Genomic DNA, 25,520 nt, shown 5'->3' with positions numbered 1-25,520 from the left:
TTCATGGACCCTTAATTGTGGCATTTCCTAATTTTGGAGTGCTTGACTTTATCACCTTAACATTTGTTTAACATGGGGGGGACGGGGATTAATGTAATTTTTCAAGCTTAAACACCCCCCTGACCAAACACACATTCTATCATGTGGAACCATCCTTACCCCCACATGGATTATTAGCAGGGTTGGGAACTCAAAAACTTTAACACTTTAACACAGACCTCTGCAATCTAAGTAATGGAGTAACTTGGTAGTAGTAAGCCATTATCCTCTATGTGCACCAACCACTAAAAGATGATGAGACACACCTTACCAGTGGGTTTCACAGCTATTTGCTAGACAGATGAAAGTTGGAACTCGGGAATTCTATTCTATTCCAGGTTCTGGAGGGAGTGAATTCTACTGGTTACAGACCCTTCTGTTGTTCTGTCCCCCAGCATGTCCTCTTCTGGGCCTGCCACCTTCAATCCCACAATCCCACAACCCTTCCATATCCTCCCTCTCACTCAGGTTGCTTCCTCTTCCTCCTTTCTGCATGGACACCAGCAAGAGGAACACAAAGCTTGTGAAAGTCTTCTAGCACTGAATTCCATGCCCAGAATCACAGCAGCCCTCTGGCATGTGGGAGAAGCAACTGCAGGGAAAGATCTGCTCAGCTTCAACAGCCCTGGCTGGAGCATGCTTAAGGCAGACAGAATCTTTGGAGAATTTAGCTGCCCAACTAACAAACCTCTGAGCATGTGTCAACAATGATTTTTCAAAAGTTTAATCTTCTGCTAAACGTATGGCTCTTCAGAGTGATGACATACGGCTGCTTTCTGACCCTAGGGCAACAGCTCTGTCAAATTTCAAATCCCTGCTCCAAAGCATGGAGGCAACAGAACTTCTAAATGAAACAACTAAGAATGTTGGTTGTTCCCCCCTTTCCCCAATAATGGCAATAAAAGTTTCTTTCCATATTCTCAGAAACAGTTGAGCCACCTGTTCTAAAACATTTTTTTAAAAAATCAGCCTGAGGCAGAGACTCACCATGGAATATTTCAGCCCAGTTAAAGTTTAGTTTAAGTTCTAAGCAACTAAAAACAAGGTCTTGTAATAGGAAACAGTAGTGAGCAACTATTTATTTACAGGAGTCACTGCCACCTATTTATTTATTTATATTTTATATTTTATATTTTATATTTTATATATATAAAATAGATGGGGACCGCCAGTGACTCCTGTAAATAAATAAAATAAATAAATAAATAAATGTGGGGAGAGGGTTGTATATATAATATAAATAAAACCACACACACACTTACACATACTAATTTATAACACCTAGTGGCCCCAACCAAGATCAGGACCCACTATGTTAGGCACTGTGGATACACATGTAAGACATTCCCTTTCCCAAATAATTTACAGTATAAAATAGTTTACGGTCTACGCTATTCCTAAAAGACAAAAGCACCCTTTTAACACATGAATCATAGATCATATGTTTAGATTATGAAACTTAACTCTTTCTTTCTCTCTCACACACACACACACATATATTTTCCTCTTAAAAACCTCCAGGATTTGTAAGTACAAAAATATCATATTCTTTTTTATAAAAATCACCAATCTTATGAATGTCGCCCCTACTACTGATATCACTGAAGGAAGAACCCTGCTGGATTTCTATCTGAGCAAAGAATTTGGGCTGCAATGGTAGCTTAGAAGTTTAATGTGCTTCTACATAAGATCTCTTTCCCCACTGTCAAAAGGAGATGTATGTTTAGGAGGAAAGAAAATTTCAATATATATAAAAAATATGCAATCCTTTAGGATTTGTGAAGTACATATTGTTTTTTTTCCATTAGCCTACAGTAAAGTAATTTTTATGGAACACTTTTTAGTACTTTTTGGAGGAAAAAAGGAAAAATTAACTATAGGTAAGTACTTGTCACAAGAAACATTCTTTAAATGCAGTTGCACTTTCTCCACACAAATAATCTGAAATTTAAAAATGGATTTGCAGCTTTATTCTGCTGTTTTCACTTTAGAGAAGTTTTTCCAAGTTAAAAAAAAAAACCCAAAAAACTAGGAAGACTAACAAGTCAGCTGCACTGTCACCACACCTAAATTTGAAATACTGAAGTCTACAAAAATTAACATTCTAAACATAATTAAATATTAAATACAAAATTATACTTCTAATGTACCTCTACCTGATTATGTTCTGTAAATAATGTGATTTTCTGTCATTTCTTCATAGTCCACAATATTATGCACTAAAAGGAGAAGCTGTGACATCATTAGAAATTCCTGACACACATGCTCCCCCCTGCACATCTGCTTGAAAGGAGTGGGATTTGGGTTTCTTAAAAGGAGTAATCTTTCTTCTCACCTTCTGAGAAATGTAGCATTGTAACTGTTTATTATATTTTATTCCAGCATCTTGAGCCTAAAGGGCACTTCTTATAAATATTTTTTAAAATGATAAAAGTTGTGTACTTCACCTAAAGATATCACTGATCAGTGAAAACACAGGATGTCATTGGAATAATGATCCCATCCATATCCTTGAGTATCTACAAATTTCAAAAGTTCATAGGAACACAGAAAATGGCATACTGCATTTGATCATGGTCCGGTATCCTGTCTCTAGTAGTGGCCAGCACGAGATGCTTCAGAGGAAAGCTCAAGAAACTTCCCATTAGGCAAATATGAGATAATCTGCCCCACCCATATTAGATCTAATCACTAGAGTTTTCCTTCAACCCTGAAGCATGAGCTTTTATATCCCTACAGAAATCTGACAGAACAACAACTTTGGATATTATTAGCCATATCATTGTCTAATTTCTTTTTGAATCTTGCGAAGATGTTCAGCCTCAATGACTTCCAGTGGCAGTAAATTCTACCGTCTAATTATACAGTGTATGAACAAATACTTCCTTGCACTGGTTTTTGATTTGCCACCTTTCAATTTCATTGAATGCCCTTGTTTGTGTCTTTTAAGACAAGGAAAACAGAAACCACCAACCTGCCCTCTCTACAGTATTCATCATCATTATAGGCAGGGTTGATAGCACTGCCTGGTAAGGTTGCCTGACACTCTCCGCTATCAGACCCCATTTTTAATTGCTTTAATTTTTCAAGCTGAATGTCTGTCTCAGCCTGAATTTTTTGGGAAAAATCTTCAGCTAAAATGGTTCAACCATTTTTTGAGAACAAGGCTAGGGAAAAAGAATTGGTTTGCCCATGTTAAAAAATGCTGAGGACCTTTTCTTTCAAAAGTTTTACTGCCCCCATGTTTTGGAGTTGGAACTTGAAATTTGGGGCTGAGGGGTACCCCATGCATCAGTGATATCCCTGTTACTGTTCCTTTGCACACATGATCTAATTTAGCCAAATTATATGCCTTTTAAAGAACTTCAGAGACAAGAACTAACTCTGTACGGAGCATGTGCAATGTTGACAACTAAATTCCCTGAGGAGTCTGTCTGCACTCCAGTATGGTCTCAAGCAGGACTTTCCCTGAAATTGCAGCTTTGAGCTGTTGCAGGCTGTGCTGGATCCAGGCACCTGAACGCATACTCTCTCTGTTGTGTTCTCAATGAGCCACCATTGTGCCTGTAAAGAGGAGAGGAGGCTGTTGCCAGAGTCAAATGCAGAAGAGACAACAGCCAGACCTGCCAAGGGCGGTGATGAACTGGGACTGGAGGCTGATAGAGGGGGGAGGGACAGACTGGTTTGGCAAAGAGATTAGACCTGGAAGCCAGGGGGATTAGAACAGTCAGATGGGTGAAGCTACAGGGACAGTATGAAAGTCATGTTCTCCCCTCACATTCTAGAGACGTCTGTAAAGCCTTCTGTTCACATCTTGACACTTAATGTTGAGCTGTGGCTGAATCCCATACTCTTGAACCATCTGTATTTGTCCATACAGTCAACTGTGCAGGTAGTCCCACCCATCTCAGACACACTTTCGTTTAGTGCTGCTTTCATCTGAAGGAGCATCCTTCTGTAAACCTTGCCTTTCCTCCAGTGGGCTGGCACAGCACAGTTGAGCAGCCAACACAGAACTACAGTCTGAGCATGGCTGAATACAGTGGTTATTTTATAGCAAACTGGACACTTCACATCCATGAAATAGGATTTTGGACTCTGGACCAGACGCTTCCTTGTGTTTCCGCTTCTCCTCCTTGGGGAAGGGATGCAGCAAGTCTTTCACCAGAGGCAAGTTCACATGGAGGACTGGGCAAGGAGATTGAGAAACAATGGGTGGGGGAAAAGGTGAGGGATGAGAGAAAGTGTACAGTGAGGGAGAGAAGAAGAGACCTATCTAATTGTGTATATGAGAGAGAGAACTGAGATTGGGACAGGGAACCTGGGAGGGAGTAACACCGAGATTGGACAAAGAGGAAAAATCGGAACCCAGTGGGAACAGAGAATAGGGGGGCGGAGGAAGACCAGAGGCCAGATGTGGGAGAGAAAAACTGAGAAGGGAGACAGGACTGGCTGGGCAAAGAGACTGCATTTGGAGAGGGGGTATTTTTTCCTTCATTAAAAGTCCTAAACAACTCCTTGTAAATTAGTAAATTACAAATTTGCTAGATTTAATTAAAAACAAAAACATTTGAAAGATAACATATTTCTACTTTTGGCAGTGCATTAGCAGAAAAACAGGAAATGAATCAACCTGCAATAATAAACCTTAAAAAGTTGAAACATACCATGAAAGTGTTTGGTCCTACCATGAAAGTGGGGGAAAGAGTGGGGGCGGCGGCAGCAGCAGGGAGAGGTGATTATGTTTTTGTTTTTATGATAGCAGCTTCTATAGATAAACTGCCATCTCAGACAGCATACATTTTGATGGACATCAAAATGATCTTTGGGAGTGGTCAAGAATAGTACTGGTTGATATAGGAAAACCCCTAGCTGGGAATAGCCAAATGGTTAGCAGTTGCAATTTTCTGGCCTTCCAAAAAATTTTACATAAGAAAGCTGATGAGGCCAATAGCAGACTAAATATTAGCTTTTTCAGAGACGGTAAAGACAAGTTACATCTCCTTACAGCAAGATGCTAACCGGTCCTCTTCATCTTGTCTCTGAAGTTTCAAGTTGTGCAAATGGATTTTGTTTCTTTTGTAATTGAGAATTACACATGACCTGCATGCAACTGGGCTGACTTGCAAAACAATAGCAAAGGTGAGAAAAGACTGCCATCTAAAACGTCACTACCAGGTTAAAAATCTGTAAATATTCACAGAAGCTGAAGAGATATGTTGTTTCTCAAAGAGCAAAGTGATCTGTTTCCTATCCCCGGCCCCCATTATAAAACTAAAAAAAGCAAATACACCCTCTAATTTTAATGTTGCAACTTAAATTTTTACTGACAGTACATAGTAATTTCCTTGGGAGTGAAAGCTGTGTACTGCGCTAACTTATAAGACTGATATTTTCCCTGCTGAAATTGTTTAGTTTTTATCTTCTATCCATTCTGATTGGATACAAAGTATGTAGTGACATCTACATATTGACAAAAGCTATTAAAGTTTAAAAAAGTAATTTCAGTAGCAACTCTGGAGCTACTGCTCAGAGGAATTATTTTTAAGACCCCATTTTAGGGCATTTAAAACTTTCTCGGGGGGAAAAAAAAATCACCAAAATGTCTTATGTTTGTTCTAAATACGCTAAGAAATTTAAGAAGTTTGGTAAAAGCCTGTTCAGGCATTTGAGTTACCAGGAGTGTGAAAAGGAAGACTATTTTATACTTTAAGAAGTTTTAGATCTCTTTATATGCTCAGATTAATTCTAATTCCTGCATTTGAAGTTGTGTGTTGTAAATTATGCGGGACTCACCCCTGTGTTGCCTCCTGCTGGTCGTCTAGGAAATTAGTTCTTTTCCAGCATCCGGAGCGCCCTCTGCAGGCCGGTGTCCCGCTGCCGCTGGCCCCTGTGTCCCTCCTGGACCCAGTGCCCCTTTACCTGGGGGCTGCCCCCTGGCAATACCCCCACCAGTCTCTATGGGTCTCCCTTCTCTGGGAACCCCCAACCCTCTAATCCCCACCTTGCCTCAGTCTGGGCTACTGCCAGTCATCACCAAGCCCCTGCTCCCTGGGGCAGAGTGCAATGTAAAAGCCACTCATCATAGGTAAGGCGGTTTGGACCTGCTGCCCTTCCTCTGCCTCCCAGTACCACTATGGAGTTGCCAGCCTGGAGTTCCCCTGCTCCTCTGGCTCTCTCCAGCCCTGCTTCACTTCCAGTACCCTTACTGCAGGGAGCCAGGTCCTGCTCTCTCCCAGCCTGGAGAGAGACTTCTCTTGGGCCTCTGGCTCACAGCCTTTTTATACAGGCCAGCTGTGGCCTGACTGGGGCGTGGCCCCGCTGCCACTGCTTTCCCAATCAGTCTAGTAGTTACTTTCTCCCAGCCACAGCCCTCCCCAGGGCTACTCTTAACCCCTCCCAGGCAGGAGCAGGTGATCACCCCGCTACATGTGTGTATAAAAAAAAGTCCTCAATGAGGAATGCGTGCTCTGAGATTTAAAAAGACTGTCTGAGAAAGTTCAACAACCGAATATGTAACTTTATGGCTCAAATTTTACGTGTCTGAAAAGTCAAAAAACTGATGGTTTCTGGGGGATCCATAGCTATCACTTGGCCCTCTTAGAAAATACAGTGAATCATCCTAAATTCATGAAATATCGCATACATACAAGAGGGTTAAATTCCAGCTGTAGTGGGAATCCTATAATTTGATTACTTTTGTACATGTAAAAACCTCTAATATCACATTAAAGTACTTGCTTTTTACTTTTGGCATAAGATTCCATTTCACATCTGCTTTTTGTCTCATTTAATGTGTGCACAATACTTTGAAGCTATAATCCACTATACAAGTGCTAAGTATTTAACATTTAAGTTAATTCTCATGCTTGTAAGAGGTGCCAGACTGACTGAACAGGTACACCACAAGTAGTACAAATATGCTCACACTATTCTAAACATATTTCTACCTTGAATACATTTTTAAAAGGCTGCTTGCTTTCCAAGAGGGCATATACCCAATTAAGGCTATGTTTTAGTCTCTCCCACCAAACTCCACTCCTCCTCTCCCAGCAGAAACAAAGATTCTTTCTAGGTAGAGAGAAACAGGAGGATAAATTTGCTCTACTACTCCCACACAGCTGCTTGGATCAGCATTAGCATTCTAACAGAAATGTAGCTCTATCCTTCATCTCAACTGCCAGGGTAAGAAGTAGCATGTAGAGAGGAATGAAGATATGATAAAGCACAGGTAAGCTACAGTAATGTCTCCTCTGGACTGATAAAAGTGGAAAAACAACAGAGCTGCTTTGTGCCTACAGATGGCACAGGAATACAATAGAACAACTTTTAATTTGCCCTAATGACTGGGAGCTCCACTGACAATACCAATTTGGTGAATTAGCAAGAGAACAAACAAACATCTATTATGATACTTGTAAGAAATCAGCCAATTAAAATCTGGCAAGTAAAGGGCAGATGGGGATAGTCAACTATTCTACCTATAAATTTACTTTTTATATATTTATTTGTCTCCCCTGTCCTGTCCCCTTCCCTTCCCAGGATTCATTTTATGTTCTTTTCTTAAATTGCAGGTTCTCTGACTCAGGCATTGTATTTTCATACAAATCAGTATGCTACCTAAGGCCCAAGACCTGACTTGGATCCTGAATGCTACCACAATTTTTTAATAATAATGGTAGTTGGATGTAGTGTATAACAAAGTGTATTTTTATCATCAGCTATACTTTAGCTTTATTATACTTCACAGTACATTACTAAGTGTATTTAGTATGTTTTGTAAAAAATAATGAAACCTTATTAATATAGAACCTTATTACAACATCCTCTATTCAACCCATGAAAGGAATGGAGAGAACACCATTTTTTCGCACAGATTAAGAAGTGTGCAGTTCAGCAAAGGTTCTACAGAATCTGATGTGATTCATGGCACACTGCTGTAAAAAAAATTTTAAGAACCTACATTTAAACTAGACAACTTTTCATGCATTTTTACACAGAACTTGAAGTTCACATTTAAATATTTGGAAGCTAATGTGGTCTTAGTTACTAAAAAATTAGAGCATAGATCTATTGTGTCTTTCAAACTCACACTGATGTGTTTTATTTCAGGAACTGAATAAAGCAGTTGATATTTTAATCTCTCTCTCAACCACAATTAAAAAACTAATCTCTTACTGAAAGAAACTTCAGACTCTCACACTGCAAATATTAGAAAGCACCATTTTGTTTACACAAATGTAATGCTATTTTTTAAAAAGAGCTATCAAGTTATTTAAAGCTCCAGTATTATAGAAAAAATTGAGCGAGTGAAACCTGGGGGGGGAAAAAACAGTCCACTTTTTTGTAAATAAAGATCTTCAGAGTTGAGGAGATTACGAAGGATGAATGCCTACATAAATGCTGCATTTCTTAATGTGACTGTTCTAATATTCTCTCATGAGGTCTTCCCTTTGCCTACAGAGCCAGAAGAGTAACTAAGAGACTGTCTTCATCTGTTCAGCTTTTTGTTTGAACAATGCTAGTCAGACATTCCACAATCTCACAAAAGCCAAATACAAAGGTCAATTGTTACTGTTAAATGTTCGCAAATATGCAGCAAAGAGGATTAAAGTTTGGAAAAAAGAAAAGGCAACAAAATAGTTTAAATATGGCTTTTATGGCTATTTCTATGGGCAACTGGGGGAGGAGCAGAAAAGTGTTTTCTTTAGACTAGGCTCTACTTCAGTATTTAAGAATGTGTCAATAACCGTGTGTGTCTGTATTTTCTTTTATGCAGTCAGGACAATGTCATCCTGACATATGAACTTTTATTTTCAGATTATGCTTTCCTTTATTGCTGTCAGGAAGAAACATATTATAATAAAAAGATATGAAGTCTGTGTAAATTCAATTGTACCATACTCAACAGGCAGAAGAAAGGCAGCCTTTCTTAAAATTCAGAGTACTTCAACTTGGTGATGGGGGGGGAAAAAAAGCGTTAAAGTGAGTTTATCCCACCATAAAGAAATGTGAACCTACATTTCTGCCCTGAAAGAGATGTAACTGAACATTATTTCTTACATTTGCAAATTCATGGGAAAATGTCACCATTTCACTTGAAAAAATTAAAGATTATTTTTAGAAATTGTATTTATTAGCAATTGATATATCAGTTTATACCATAGCCATCTAAGGTCTGATCCTAGGAAGTACAGAGCAACCCTTCAAAACTCAAATTGACTTCACTCAATACCTTCCAGGATGAGGCCGTTAACTCCTACAATCATCTCCTTTTGCAATTAAGTTGTGCAAGAACTGTTATAATGCTGACAGTGTATGTTCTATTAAAACATTACAACAGGGACAGAGTGCTCTTCTCTAGCAACTGGCTTATTTCTTTAAAAAGAATTGAAAGGTACTTATGAAATGTAAGGGATTTGATTTTTAAATATACTTTAATCTTTAAAAGTGCTGTACATTAAGAATAGCTAGAGATATCTATAGCCTAGTGTAGTTATAAGCTTTGTGAAATTCCAATGTTTGAGTAACTTTTGTTTAGTTCATGAATGCCTGAAGATGATACAACAGCTAATATTTACTTTATATCCTAATATCATTATTTGTTTATACTGTAGTAGTGCTCAAGGACCCAATCATAGATCAGGGTCCCACTGTGCTAACATTCTACAAAACACAAAATGACAGGCCCTGTCCATGAACAGCTTCCAATTTTAGCAGAGTAGCAAACCACACATGCCTGTTTTAGTAATTAACTATAGCCTACTTGGGGAGGGAGGGGATGCATTCACTTTTCCATGACAGTTAATTTTATAAAATGGAAAATAATGTATTTTGTGGAGATGTAAACTTGCTGAATGGTTTGTGAGCAAAAAGCCCTAGAGAAATACTTTTTAAAAGAATTAAATAACTTAGATAACTAAAGTATCAGAGGGGTAGCCATGTTAGTCTGTATCTGTAAAAAGCGACAGAGAGTCCTGTGGCACCTTACAGACTAACTGACGTATTGGAGCATAAGCTTTCGAACGTTTTCGAGCATAAGCTTTCGTGGGTGAATACCCACTTTGTCAGACGCAGGTGGTGGAAATTTCCAGCACACACATCTGATGAAGTGGGTATTCACCCACGAAAGCTTATGCTCCAATACATCTCTTAATCTATAAGGTGCCACAGGACTCTTTGTCGCTTAGATAAATAAAGTAGAGCATATTCTGATCTAGTCTTCACGTTTGTTTTTTTAACAGCTCAGTGATTTTGAAATTACAATAGAATCTATTAATCAGGGAATCCTGATAGAAAAGTTATCAAAGGCCATCTGGCAGAATTACTGAACCAAAGAGATCATTTTATATTTAAATATGATTTTCGTATTAACATATTTAATTCATATCAAACCGGCTTGGTCAACAGAGACCCATGTAACATTACTAACATATAAAGAGGTATTTTTCCCCACACACTGAGATGAAGTGCACCTGAATTAAAAGTTTGGAAATAACACAAGATTTCTAAATCTGAAGAGAACAAACTATCAGGAATACCTGAAAGATTATAATATGGCGTTAAAGCGGTATGCTTTGCTAACCCAGCTTTGACAATGGGATTGAGTGGAGATAAAAGCAACAGTCTCTGAGCATCCCAAAGACATCCTAGGGCCTGATTTTCAAAAGGTACTGAATACCTAAAATTCTACCTGAAGTTGCTAGAAACTAAAGGTACTCAGCACTTTTAGTTTCCACACCCCTCATTGATATAACTATACCAACATAAACCCAGTGTTGACACAGCTAGGTCATCGGACGAATGCTTCTGTCGACATATATAACATTGTTCAGAGAGGTAGTGATCCTAAATCAACAGAAAAGTCCCTTCTGTCAGGTTATGCGGCATTTACACTATGGGTCTATGCTGGCATAGCTATGCCGGTACAGTCTCTCTAATGCAGACATACGCACTGTACAACATGCAACATCACTACAGAAAAACTTTGGTGGATTGCCTCTTTCCTGCATGGGAACTCATCTCCAAAAGCAAGTTTGGCCTTTTAAACCTCATAATGCAATAGATGGGAATAAATCTAGTGGGGCTCTTCCTGTAGTAACTCCTTCCCTAAAGGACCTAGAAGGAAAGTGTCTCAATCTAAGATTTAGCACGCAGCAAGACTTAAAAAAATAAAAATAATTTTAAAAAAGTTGCAAAGAATCCTGTGGCACCTTATAGACTAACAGACGTTTTGGAGCATGAGCTTTCGTGGGTGAATACCCACTTCGTCGGATGCAAGATGTCTATAAGGTGCCACAGGATTCTTTGCTGCTTTTACAGATCCAGACTAACACGGCTACCCCTCTGATACTTAAAAAAAAATTGTTTTACTTGTCAAAAAAACAAAACAGTTGCTTTACTTTTGAAGGAAGTTCTTCTCGAAGCCAGGATCCTCACTGTTTACTTGACGCCATTTATTTCCTCCTACAGTTCCAAGGAAAATAATTACACAAATACACTAGAGGAAGCACTTATATAATCCCACTTCAAAGGCATTAACATTTTATTAAAAGGGACATTTTATGCTATGAAAGGGGATCTTTCAAACACAATTAAGTTTTTTTTAAAACTGTTTGCTATGGTATATGTATTTTAAATATGTATCTTGCCATTTTACAGTTAAGCAAACATGAAAACTACATAGCACAAGCTGTGCCATTCCTACACAACCAACACTACACGTGTAAGTGTTACAAATCAGTTTTCTTTAGCACTTTAAACCAATCACTATATGAAGTTCTAGTTATACAAACAAAGTTCCTAATATCAATGCAAATAACGTAATCAGTCAAATGTGTCAACCGGATACAGGAGTGCTTCACAGTTACTAACCCACAACCATAAACTGAGTGCAAAGGAATGAGTGTTAGTCTGGATATATTTTTGTCTTATAAATAGGAAATACCTTCAAGTTAAATCACTTAATTTATTATTTGAACCACAATAGCAACTAGAAGCCCCATTGTGCTAGACAAAGAACCTGGAGTTACTCAGTGAAATGAACAGGCAGCAGATTTAAAACGAACACAAGGAAGTACCTCTTCACACAATGCACAGTCAACCTGGGAAAACTGTTGCCAAGGGATGTTGTGAAGGCCAAAAGTATAACTGGGTTCAAAAGAGAATTAGATAAATTCAGGAAAGATAAGTCCATCAATGACTATTAGCCAAGACAGTCAGGGATGCAACCCCATGCTCTGGGTGTCCCTAAACCTCTGACTGCCAGAAGCTAGGACTGGAAGACAGCACATAGATCACTTGATAATTGACCTGTTCCGTTCACTCCCTCTGAAGCATCGGGCACCAGCTACTGCCAAAAGACAGGATACAGACCTAGACCGACCATTGGTCTGACCCAGTATAGCCATTTTTGTGATGTATAAACACCCTATACACAACTACACTTTGGGACTTAGGCTATATTTATGTTTTAACTTTCATAATAGCATCTTTGCAAGTAAAAATAGAATGTTTAAAATATTTTAGGAATTTTTACAATTAGGTGGTCTACAGAAAACTAGTATTAGTACTGATATTTTAATACCCTATTCTTTAGTAAGGCACTGAATAACAAACAAATGCAAATAGAAAGGTAACAGAAAAGCCTACTGGAAGTAGATGAAAATAGTTGGGGGGTGGGGAAGTACAGCAGAACCCCATTTATCTAATTAACTGGGATCGGGGCCAGATAGGATATTCAAAACTTTGCATAAGCTCAAGAATAGGAAAGTGCAAAGCTGCAGCGCCATCTCGTGGTCACACGAGAGATCACCCGCTTCTGGACCTGTGCGCTGGTTGTTCGGTCAATATGGAGAGCCGGATAATTGAATGGTGGATAAATGGGGTTTGAATGTATTTAAAGATCAAGAAAAAATATTACCTTTCAAAAATATGGGGAGTGGAGGAGAGGAAAGGGTGTTTGTCAAGCATTTTTTCTTGATTTCTAGAACTATTTTTAATAGATTATTCCCTGTCCTGCTCTGTTTCAATTTATTGTGCTGTGTCTGCAGTTAGCCTCTCCATTCTAGGACTTCATAAAGTCTTTGATAAGTTTCACTTTGCAGTTCATAGCTCACATAAAAAAATAAGCTTCTGAGCACCCAATATGGCATGCTTCACTCTGTCCTTTTATGGTGTATGATCCAGGGCTGCAGTGTGAAAACAGCATACTACTTTGTACATTTAATTGGCTGTAATGTGCAACACATGATGGAGTGAAACTGCACTTAAGAAGCTGGCTGACTCCAAAAGGCAATAGCAGGATTGCAGGAAGGGTGGATGTAGTGTACTGCAGTTAAGCAGCAGCTCCCTCTAAGGCAGAGGGGAGGCTAAGCAAATAATCATACGCTAAGCTGGAAAAAAAATAGTAATAACCTTACACTGTTCAAGTTGCAGTAACAAGCAGCCAAATGTGTTATGACTCACCCAACTTCAACAGCTTAACAACAGTCTATTTCTTATTTCTGTGCTGGTCTAGAAGCGCTGCATATTAAGATTGCCTGACACTTCCCAGTATAAGACTCCACTTTAAATTACTTATAACTTCACCAAACTTTAACCATTTGGGCATCTGCCTCAGGCAATTTTTTGGGTTTTTTTTTTGTTTGTTTTTAAATTGCCACTACGGTCAGCCATTCCCAAGAACAAGGCTAGGGAAAAATACATTTTGCCTATGATAAAAAAATGTTTGCAATCTTTTCTTTGAAAGGTTCTAGTACCCCCATACTCTGAAGCAGGCACTTGAAATTTGGTAGAGGGGGCCTTTGTTTCAAGGACGTGCCTTTGGCTATCCCTGTGAAAATCCAGTCAAATTTGGTCACGTTATAAGCATCGGGGGGGGGGGGGTCCACAATTCACAAATGCTTAGCAGAGACTTACAGTTTAAACAACTAAAATCTCCAACGATTCTATCCACACTGAGCATTCTCCAGCCCGGGGATAAGCAGAACTTTCCCTACAATCGTTGCTTTGGGCTGCTATGGTCCATGTAGGGGCCAGTCTTCGCCCTGGAAGTGAAAGCAGAGAGATTCTCTCTCCTGTGTACTCAATGACCATCCTCCTGGGCCCAAGAATCATAAAGCTGACGGATTCAAATGCAGAGGGGATGCAAGATGGGTCTGCAGGGCCTAGGGGAGTAGATTGGGACAAGGATCTTGGTGTGGGGGCAGACTAGGACTGGAAAGTGGGAGGAGGGGGACAACTGGGACTGGAAATTCAAGTGGAAGGGGAGGAAGGCTGAGATCAGATGAGGAACAGAGAATGAGAGACTGGGAACAAGTGGGGTGGGGAGGCTGAGGTGAAGGGGAGACAAATCTTACAAGGACCCAAAGGGAGGGGGACTATCTAGGCACACAGATGGGGGCCTGGTCTACACTACGAGTTTATCTCGAATTTAGCAGCGTTAAACCGAATTAACCCTGCACCCGTCCACACAACGAAGCCCTTTATTTCAATATAAAAGGCTCTTAATATCAATATCTGTACCCCTCCCCGACGAGGGGAGTAGCGCTGAAATCGGTATTGCCATTTCGAATTAGGGTTAGTGTGGCCGCAATTCGACGGTATTGGCCTCCGGGAGCTATCCCACAGTGCACCATTGTGACCGCTCTGGACAGCAATCTGAATTCGGATGCACTGGCCAGGTAGACAGGAAAAGCCCCGTGAACTTTTGAATTTCATTTCCTGTTTGCCCAGCGGGAGAGCTGATCAGCACAGCTGACCATGTAGTCCCAGAATCAAAAAAGAGCTCCAGCATGGACCGTACGGGAGATACTGAATCTGATCTCTGTATGGGGAGATGAATCTGTTCTATCAGAACTCCATTGCAATAGACGAAATACCAAAACATTTGAGAAAATCTCCAAGGCTATGATGGACAGAGGCCACAACAGGGACTCAACACAGTGCTGCATGAAACTTAAGGAGCTGAGACAAGCGTACCAGAAAGCCAAAGAATGAAATGGACGCTCACGGAGGGAGGGGCGACTGACGACTGTAGCTATCCCACAGTTCCCAGTCTCCAAAAACCATTTGAATTCTTGGCTGAGCTCCCAAAGCCTGAAGGGTCAAAAACATTGTCGCGGGTGGTTCAGGGTATATGTCGTCGCCCCCCACATGAAAGCAAAGGGAAAAAAATCCTCTCTCACCTTTTTTCAATGTCACCGTATGTCTACTGGATACTAATGGCAGACGCGGTGCTGCAGCACTACACAGCAGCATCCTCTTCCCTTCCCTTGCGGACAGACGACGGTACAGTATGACTGATATCCATCGTCGTCGTCCCATGAGTGCTCCTGGCTGGCCTCGGGGAGGTCGGCCGGGGGCGCCTGGGCAAAAATGGGAACGACTCCAGGTCATTCTCTTCTTTAAGCTTTGTCTAATGGAGATTCACTCCTGCCTGGAATATCATAGCAGCTGGAGGCTGCCCTCCCCTCCCCCCTTTGATCTCTGCTTGCAGAGGCAATAAAGTCAGTGTTGTTTCTTATTCATGCATTCTTTATTACTTCATCACACAAATGGGGGAATAACTGCCACGGTAGCCCAGGAGGGGTGGGGAAGGAGGGAAGCAACAGGTGGCATTGTTGCAGGGGCACCCCCTAGAATGGCATGCAGCTCATCATTTCTGTGGGATGTCTGGGGCTCTGACCCAGAGCGGCCGTTTGCCTCTCTGGTTCTTTAGTAGGCTTGCCTGATATTCTAGGCAGGACTGACTCTCCATTAGACAAAACTTAAAGAAGAGAGTGACCTGGGGAGTCATTCCCATTTTTGTCCATGCGCCCCTGACCGACCTCACCGAGGCCGGCCAAGAGCACCCATGACAGCAGCAGACGGTACAGTATGACTGGTAACCATCTTTGCTAACTTGCAAAGGCAAGGGGATGCTGCTGTGTAGTGCTGCAGTACCACGTCTGTTAGCAACATCAAGTAGACATACGGTGACAGTGAAAAAAGGCTGAACGGGCTCCATGGTTGCCATGCTATGGCGTCTGCCCGGGCAATCCAGGGAAAAGGGCACAAAATGATTGCCTACCGTTGCTTTCACGGAGGGAGGATTGACTGACGACATTTACCCATAACCACCCGCGACAAATTTTTGGCCCCATCAGGCATTGGGATCTCAACCCAGAATTCCAATGGGCGGGGGAGACTGCAGGAACTATGGGATAGCTACCCACAGGGCAACGCTCTGGAAGTCGACGCTAGCCTCGGTACATGGACGCATACCGCCAAATTAATGTGCTTAGTGTGGCCGTGTGCACTCGACTTTATACTGTTTCCAAAAATCGGTTTCTGTAAAATCGGAATAATCCCGTAGTGTAGACATACCCTGTGACAAAGAGCTGGGGGGGGGCGGGGAAAGGACAGGACTCTGGGGAGAAAGACTGGGAAACATGGGCAGGGCACAACTGTGTGCAAGAGGAAAAGGAGAGAGGTAGATTAGACAAGGAACAGGGCTGCCGAAAGTGGTACTACTGAGCAAGGCGATTGGGACTGGGAGCCTGAATAGGGGAAGAAAGGAGAGTGGGCCTGGAATGAGAAACCTGTGGAGCAGAACTGGATTGATCTGAGGAAGAGAATGGAAATGGGATGATGTGCCATGGATTTGAAAGAGGCAGGACTCTGACAGGGAACTGGTCAGAATAGATCAAGCTTGGGAAGGGGGGAAAATCAGGTCACAGATGGTCACTAATTGTGCATTTCTCATTTTTTAGGTGCCCAACTTGATACTGTGGGGTCTGATTTGCAGAAATGCTGAGCACTCACTGCTGCAGCTGATATCAGTGGGAGCTGAGCTTGAATATGAAGGGCTATATAATGTAAGTACTCTGGGGAAAAAAAATAAAATAAAATCAGGTCCTAGGTGTCCCAAACTGGGAACCTAAAATTATTGGATACTTTTTACCTTTATCTCTGTCCTCGGTTCCTCATCTGTAAAGTGAGGTTAACACTCCAAAAAAGTTTTAAGAAGACAAATGAACGTTTGTAAAGCACTTAGATACTATAGCGATGAGACCGAGGAAATTAAAAATTCTGTGTAGAGCAGTGTTTGAACAGTATGCCGTGAGTAAGGCATGGAGCCACACATTGAACAAGAAGTAAACAAAATATTGACTAGCTGCTCATTAAATGTGCACTGAATGATTCAAGGGACCAGGAGTAGAGGGGGGAGGGACCAAACACTAAATGTAATTAAAGACTGGCTACATACAGATGGATGAATTAAGGATGCACAACCTTCCTTAATTCTGGCATTTATTAACTTTTGACTTCTACAATTTACAACCTTAACAACATCCTTTCAAACACCACAATTAGATAAAGCCAACCATTGGCCTGAGAGCCCTTGCCCTAACACACAGCAAGAGTGCATTCTCACATTGCAGTACATTACAAACAGCTAAGCCGTAGTTCAACTGAAAATAGAGTCTTCTTTAGAGAGAACAAAAACAGTCGTACACCAAAGAAAAACAAAGTTCATATATTTTACAGAAATCAAAGTTCTTGCAAAATATATACTAAATCTGGCTTTAGACAAAAAGTGGTTACCTACTTTAATGTAACTCTTGTTATTTGAGATGTGTTGCACATGTCCAACCCACATGTGCACCTCACGCACAGTTGTCAAGGTAATTTTTTCCCTTAGCAGTACAGGTCCGGGTGGTCGAATGCCCTCCACTGATGTGCACCACTGCATGCCCGTATTTGAGGGAAGTGCCACCCTGATCCTCCTCAGCTACTTCTTACCAGATAGACTCTAACGAAGTGGAGAAGGACAGTGAGGTTGTGGAACGGACAAGTGTGTCATCTCTAAGAGCAACAGTATGGAAAGGCAGGTAACCGTTTTAATTTGAGTGATTCCACATCCATTCCACTGTAGGTGACTCATAAGCAGATTAATGTGGAGGCAGCCTCAGACTCTACCTCAACAGCAACGGTAGAACAACTTGTCTAAAACTAGCATTGTTCTGGACTGACAGAAAACAGCATAATGAGTAGCAAGAGTGTACTGATGACTAACCAGGTTGCTGCTCTTCAAATGACTCAAACAGGTGTTTGCGCTAGGAACACTGTTGAAGCTGCTTGCGCTCTAGTCGAATGAGCCAATGCTCTAAGGGTGGTATGTCATTAGCTAATTGGAAGCACCAACAAGAGGAAATCCCAAGTTGAAACCGGTTTGCCTTTCATCCTGTCTGCAATTGCAGCAAATAACCACACTGAACACCCAAACGGTCTGGTGTGGCCCAAGCAGAAAACCCTTGCTCTCCTCACATCCAATGAATGAAGCTTCTGTTCATCAGGAAAGACATTGGTAAAGGCATTGCCTAATTAATGTGGAAATTGGAAGCCACCTTTGTCAAGAATTCTGGGTGAGGGCAAATGTAAATTTTATCCTTATGGAAAATTGGATAAGGAGGGTCTGAAACCAAGGCTCCCAGTTCACCCACTCTCGTTGCTGAGGTTATCGCTACCAAAACTACCACTTTCTTAGAGGGGTGAAGTAGGGAGCAAGCCACAAGAGGTTCAGAGAGAGGCCCCATTATTTTTGTTAGCACAAGGTTGAGATCCCACGAGGAAACAGGTTCTTGTATTGGAGGGTATAGTTTGTGCAACCCCTTTTAGAACTCTAATAGTTATGGGGTTGGAAAAAAGTTATTTACTACCTACTCACTGGAGGGTGGAATGCCAAAATCGCTCCCAAATATACTTTAATGGAACTGTTAGACCTTGCTGTTTTAGGTGCAATAGATAATCCAAAACGTGGTTAATGGAAGCATGTACTGGAGAGAGACACTTCTCCGCTGAAACCAGATAGAAAAATGTTTCCATTTGGCCAGATATGTATGCCTAATTGAAGGCTGTCTGCTATTCAGAAGCACCTCCTGAAATGTTCTTCAAACCAGCCATTCCCAATGTTGCTATCCAGGAATCAGTCATGCTGTCAAGTGGAGGGCCTGTAGGCTGGGATGGAGCAGACAGCCCTGAGAAATCTCATCTGAATCTAATGGGAGGGGTAGAGGAAGCCTCACTAATAATGCTAACAGAGTTGAGAACCAAGGCTGAGGCCATGTTGCTGCTGCTATATGTATGCAGCAAGCATGATCCTGCTTGCCCTTGAACAGGACTCTGGATAGTAATGGTATCAGAGGAAAGGGAATTCGATGGATGCTTTCCTGCTATCATGGATGAAGACCCAGTGCTGTGACCCCCCTTGGGAGCAGAACTAGTGGCATTTTCCGTTGACCTTTGTTACAAACAGGTCCACTTGAGCAGTTCTCCACAGCTGGAAGATGCATATGGCCACATCCAGATGAAATGACCATCGAAGGCTTTCTTAAGCAATCTGCCAACTTATTCTGCTTATTACACAGAACTCCCAAGGCAGAATTGCCTTCTGGCACAGTTGGGAAGAATGCACCCCTCCCTGTTTGTGAACAGAGAGTACAGAAACTATCTCCCTCCCCCAAACATGTGGGCAGAAGGCTGAGCAGGCTAGATGGGTAGCATATATCGTAGAACCTCAGAGTTACAAACTGACTGGTCAACCACAGACCTCATTTGGAACTGGAAATACGCAATCAGGCAGCAGCAGAGACCAAAAAAAGCACATACAGTACAGCACCATGTTAAATGGCTAAAAAATAAAAGGAAAGTTTAAAGATGTATTTGAAAGGTAAGAAAACTGTTTCTGTGCTTGTTTTATTTAAATTAAGATGGTTTAAAGCAGCGTTTTTCTTCTGCATAGTAAAGTTTCAAATCTGTATTAAGTCAATATTCAATTGTAAACTTTTGAAATAACAACCATAACGCTGTCTTCGGAGTTACCAACAACCTCCATTCCTGAAGTGTTTGTAACTCTGAGACTAAGATTAACAAAGCTTATGCCCAAATAAGTCTTTAAGATGCCACCAGACTCCTTGTTGTTTTTGTGGATACAGACCAACACGGCTACCCCTCTGATACTTGTCACTCTGAGATTCTACTGTAGTTCCTAGATGTTTGTACTAGTCCTCAGATCCTGTGAGGGCAACATCCCTTGCACTTGTAGGGTTCTGATGTGTTCCCCCCAACCCCAACCCAAGACATGTGACCGATGTGAGTAATGGCTGCACAGAAATGAAGAGAACTCCTGTACAAACGTTCTGAGGACTTGTGCACCAGTTCAGAGAGGACAAAATTACCTCTAGAATGTGAAATAATCTGTCTAGACATTGACAACGGGGGGCATAGAATGAAGCTAGCCAATCCTGAAGCCTCCTGAGGCTCAGTCTGGTGTGTTGTGCCAGAGAGGTATATGCTGCCATCTACCCCAGAAGTCTGAGGCAAATGTGTACTGTAGTAATAGGATATGCTTTTAGATTCAATAAAAGAGTTTGGAGCACGTGGAATCTTCAATGGGGCAGAAACACTCCGGTTTGAATAGCACCTGGGAGTGTTCCAATAAACTCTATTCTTCACATCGGTTTTAGAATTGATATATGTCTTAACTGAGTAAGACCCAGTGCACTGAGGGTGGACAGAATGATGGCCATGCTGGACAGCACTTGAAAGTGAGATTGGCCCCTCACCAACCAGTGACCCAAGTAGGGGAATACACAGATTCCCAGTCTTCTCAGATATTCAGCTACTGACTCCACGCACTTTGTGACAGCTAATGGAACACATTACCAATTCACAGCACTTCCATTTGGCCTATGAACCTGAGGAACTTGGAGCAATCTGGACGGATCACTGTATGGAAGTAAGTGTCCTTTAACTCAAGGGCAGCATACCGGTTGCCCTGTTCCAGGGAAGGAATTATGGGAGCTAGGTGTAACCACGCAGAACTACACTTATTTAAGTACTTATTTAACTTACTTAGACCTAAAATAGGTCAGACTGCCTTTTGCTTTGGGAATAAGGAAGTAGAGGAAGAAAAACCCTTCCCCCTGAGGAAAGAGGAACTTCCTCTATTACTCCTGCTAGAAGGAGAGACTGGACCCTCTACAGAAGAATGGTCTTATGAGACCAATCCCTGAAGAGGGACTGAGAACAAAAACAAATTCAAGGGATTACCCCAGATCCACTATGCTTACATTGAACCAATCCAGTATGACGTGAGTCCAAATATGGAGGAAGTGGGATAGATAACTGGCAAAGGCATGGGTAGGAACAGATCGGTCTGCAAGTACTGGTATGCTGCCCTTGACAAGCCTGTCAAAATGCATGTTTATACTGTGCTGTTGGTCGAGAGGAACCTGCTGTTGCATGATGGGGGCAGTGGTCACCTCCGGTAATTCCTGCACCTTCTTCTCAGCAGATCTTGGGGCCAAGGTATGAAACTCTTATATCTATGAGCCTATTAAGAGTGCAATAGTTCGTCTTTGTTGCTGATGTGTAAATTCCAAGGGATTTCAGTGCTATCCTTGAATCTTTTAGGCTATGCAGCTTATTGTCCATCTTTTCCAAAAAGACAGAATGGACCCTCAAATGGCAAATCCTGGATGGTCTACTGTACTACAGGACGGAGACCAGAAGATTACAGCTATGACCACCACCTCATAGAAATAGCAGATGTCATGGAACAAGCTGCAGAGTCTGCTGCATCCAAACTGTTTTGATGAGCTGTCCTTTACACCAACTTACTCTTCTCTACCAGAAGAGTGAACTGTTGCCTGGAATTCTCTTGTAGCCTCTCTCTAAACTTCATGATGTGTTCCTATAGGGTGAAGTGGTTACAATTTATGAGAGCTTGCTGATTAGCAATTCTTAGCTGCAGCCCTTCTGTCAAATAAAGTTTCTGCCCAAACAGGTCTAGCCTCTGACTCTTTACTCTTCACAGTTGATGCGGGGAGACCCTGCCTCTCCTGCTGCTTAGCTGCTGCCACCACCCAAGAGACAAGGGGCAGGTGAAAGTAGATGTCTTTGAAACCCTTAGAAGGGCATAGTATCGCCTCTCTATTTCAATGTAGACAGTAGAAGGGGTCTGCCAAAGCATTTTAACTGGTTCCAGAATTGCTTAATCAATCAGAAGTGCCACTCAGGAGGGTCCCGCAGAAGCTACAATGTCGACTGGCTTGGGGGATTTCTGGTGGACCTCTTCTACTTGAATATCTAACTGAGTCATTTTTAAGCAGTTCTTTGTGAGCCCTGTAATCCTCTGGTGGTGAAAAAAAAATTGCTCACCATTTCTACAAACTCATCTGGAGATGAGGAAGGACACACACCAGGACACTGGGGCAATGATTGATCTGCCTCTTTCAGAGGAGCAGCTGTCTAAGCAACTGCCAGTTGCATAGTACCGGGTATCTGAGAACCCTGTCTGAGGTGCTGATGAACTTGGTGTACCCTCGAGGAAGTCAAGTCAGACCGGTGAGGAGAGGTTCTAGCAAGGGGAGGGACACCCCATAGTGTCCAGAACGGTCACAGATATGGTAGTGGGCCCCATTTCTGAATCTGACAAAGATGACTGAGTCCTGCAATCATGGTGGAGCAGAACCTAGGTGGACAGGAGACAGGTAAACCAAACCCAGAGGTAGCAATACCAGGCATATTAACTGCAGATTGCCCTTGGAATATACTGGCCTCTTAGGTACCAGAAGTAGAATTGATATTGAATGTTCTTGTGGAGCTAGAGTACGGATTACAGTCACTGATCCCATATGTGCAGGAGGGGTTTCAGATGGTGACACTGGTACCGAAAGGTTAAGTAATTCTGTTATCAAAGCATATGCTTGTGCTGGCACAATACCAGGACTGAGTCTTAGGTCTGACAAATAGAAACTTCAGGGGTTGGCCTCGATGGACCTGGCACAGGTTCTGGAGTTGATGAACCTCTCTTTGAAGCAGAGGAACACTCTGGGGAAAGCTTCCCCTCAGAGTCCCTCCCAGAGATCTTGATTTTAGCTGGACTAGGTACCAGGTCCTTGTCAGATCTGTCTCTCTTCTTCGGTACTGGAGACACAGAACGTAGTGCTGAAGACACCTCAGGAGGCGCACTCGATCCAATAATGCCATACTCTGAGTACGCTCTGAACCTAACAGCTCCGATGAAGGGCAAAGTGCCACCTCCATAAGGAGACAAGTTTTGCTGCTCTTTGAGCGAGCCTTAAACTCTCTGCAAATGTGATATTTGTCACTAATGTGGGATACCCCCAGACAAAATTCAGGCAGCTGAGGTGTGGGTCACTGACTGGCATCAGTCTGGCATATAACCAGCAGGACTTGGACCCCAGAGAGCGAGGCATGGCTCTAATATTTAAAAAAAAAAAAAATTGGGTAAAACCTATCTCTAACTACTAAGTGAGAAACATACCATAGACAAAGTGAAGGAAATGAACTTGCGATAGCAAGTCTGGAAGCACTTCAACAACAATCACTGGCAGTCAGTAGGAACCAAGTGGACTCAGGGGCAGCTCTGCCCTCTTATACCAGCAGGCAGTAGTGCACAGTGGTGGAGGGCACTCGAGCAGCCCTGACAGGTACTGCTGAGGGAAAAAGTTCTGAGAATTGTGCCAAAGGCACGCGCACACACCTACTATGTGCAATTACTCTAAGAAGAATTATTGTTCAAAGCCATACTCTGATTAGCTAGTTTGGCCTTTCTGGTGATTTGAGAGTAATGTACTAACTACTGATGAATGCAACACTGGTACCGCTCATCATTGAAACTAATTAAATGCACATAACTGGAAGTCATTCAAACATGATTCATCTTCAAGTCACTCATCTCTCAGAGCTTCTTTGTCTAAGACAATTTTGATCAAGAAAAGTGTACACCTAGGAACAAGTTTAACTTCACATATCTGAGTCATCCCATTGACTTGAAACAGACTATTCGCATGAGTGAAGTTCAGCATGTGCCTCAATCTTTTCAGGATTGAGTATCTCTAACAATCTACTTAAGAAACCTTTAACTTCCACTGCCATATTGTCTACTGTATTGAAAACTGGAGGCCCCCAGCCCTGCTCCCTTTAAAAAAAAAAAAAATCTTCAGAGAGAAGAAGTTAGAATCCTAAAGCATAGCAAAATTGGGGATCGAAAGGAAATCAAACACTACCATTAAATGATCAAAATTGTCTACTATATTTTTGACATACTTCACTAAAACATGTCAAAGGTATGTATTTCTTTATTACTGATGCACTGCTCTGGTGGTTGGCAGCAAAAAGCAAGGCATGAATCAATAGCCAAATAGAGCTAAATAAAGCATAACTGCAGTGAAGTCAACGAAGCTTTGCCAAAAGACAATATGGCCTATAGAATATAGCTTGCTGCAGTTTACTGCTTAGTTATCTATACATCTTCTCTATCATAATGGCACTACTTTCAGGCCTACTAAGCCCCCAGCAATGTTTGTCACCTAACGAAAAAACCTAATCAGGGCTTTGAAAATGTACTGCAGTATTATTGCATGACCTTCCTTGCAAGGCTTTAGAAAACAAAAGATATGGCTTAAAAAGTATACTAGTCATCCTGCAGGTAGTGAAAACAAAAAACACAAGTATTGTGGAGATCATGATTTGAATATGTTCTTGTCCTAGTTTTTTTAATCAAATAATATTAATACCTTGAATCAGCAATATAGAAGAAACTTATCTGCAGCAGTATAGCTGTTCGCTATGATCTGGCTAAACAAGCGCTGAAAACAAAGGTTTTTTTCTTCCTTCCTTAGTCAGGCAAGGTGCAGACTGTCCCAGTGAAGATATTTTGCATTCTTGCAAGTCAGGGTGCATCCTTCTCTTTATTTCTCTTGAGTTTTCCATAGCTGAAAACCAATTAGTTAATCTATGATCTACTTTTTCCTGGAATGGTCACTTAATTGTTAATAGTGAAAAAACTCTGTATTCCTCCATTGAGACTAGGAGGCTTTCTTGTACTCTTACTCTGGTTGGATCTCTGCAATGGTGTCAGATCACAGAAGAGGTAGAAAGGTTCATTTTTCTGTGACTCACTGCCATCAGTGCAGATAAGAGTTGTGACTAGAAGTCCACCACACAAGAAAATGTAAACCTGGGCAGCAAGAGGAAGAACAAGCAAAGGTGGCGAGAAGAACCACCAGTCAGGTAGGAATTCTGAGAAAGATTCTTGGCATCCAGTAACCAAATGCAGTACCAGTTCAGGTGTGGACATTTAAGCCCACAGAGTTTTGGAAAATGGGGGAAGAATCACCAGGAGGTAGCTTTGCACTGTTCCTCTCTACATTCTCCTAGCCTAGGATGCATAGGATGGTTGAATGGGGAATCCTACACATTCCCAGGCACACCAGCACTTTGGCTTTGTAGGCTGTGGATACCATTCAGGATACATTTGGTTAGAGATAATCTGAAAATGTGGCAGCTCCATTTATGACCTTCAAATTGAATGAACAGGGCTTCTGACTTCCTGCGGAGACATGATTTAGGCTTCTCCCAATATTAACAAACAAACATCTCGCTATTTAATTTATAAAGGTAACAAA

The 25,520-nt window shown here is 41.7% G+C and overlaps 1 protein-coding gene and 1 pseudogene across 2 annotated transcripts in view; both read right to left on the bottom strand.

The window, feature by feature from the left end:
* RNF19A (ring finger protein 19A, RBR E3 ubiquitin protein ligase) overlaps positions 1-25,520 on the bottom strand; it is a 102,547-nt gene that overhangs the window by 67,754 nt on the left and 9,273 nt on the right. The window lies entirely within an intron of this gene.
* Positions 3,963-5,074, bottom strand: LOC123362625 (annotated as a pseudogene).

The sequence above is a fragment of the Mauremys mutica genome, chromosome 2 (assembly GCF_020497125.1).
Source record: "Mauremys mutica isolate MM-2020 ecotype Southern chromosome 2, ASM2049712v1, whole genome shotgun sequence".
NCBI classification, from domain to species: domain Eukaryota; kingdom Metazoa; phylum Chordata; order Testudines; family Geoemydidae; genus Mauremys; species Mauremys mutica.
This window is presented reverse-complemented; position numbering and strand designations above follow the sequence as displayed.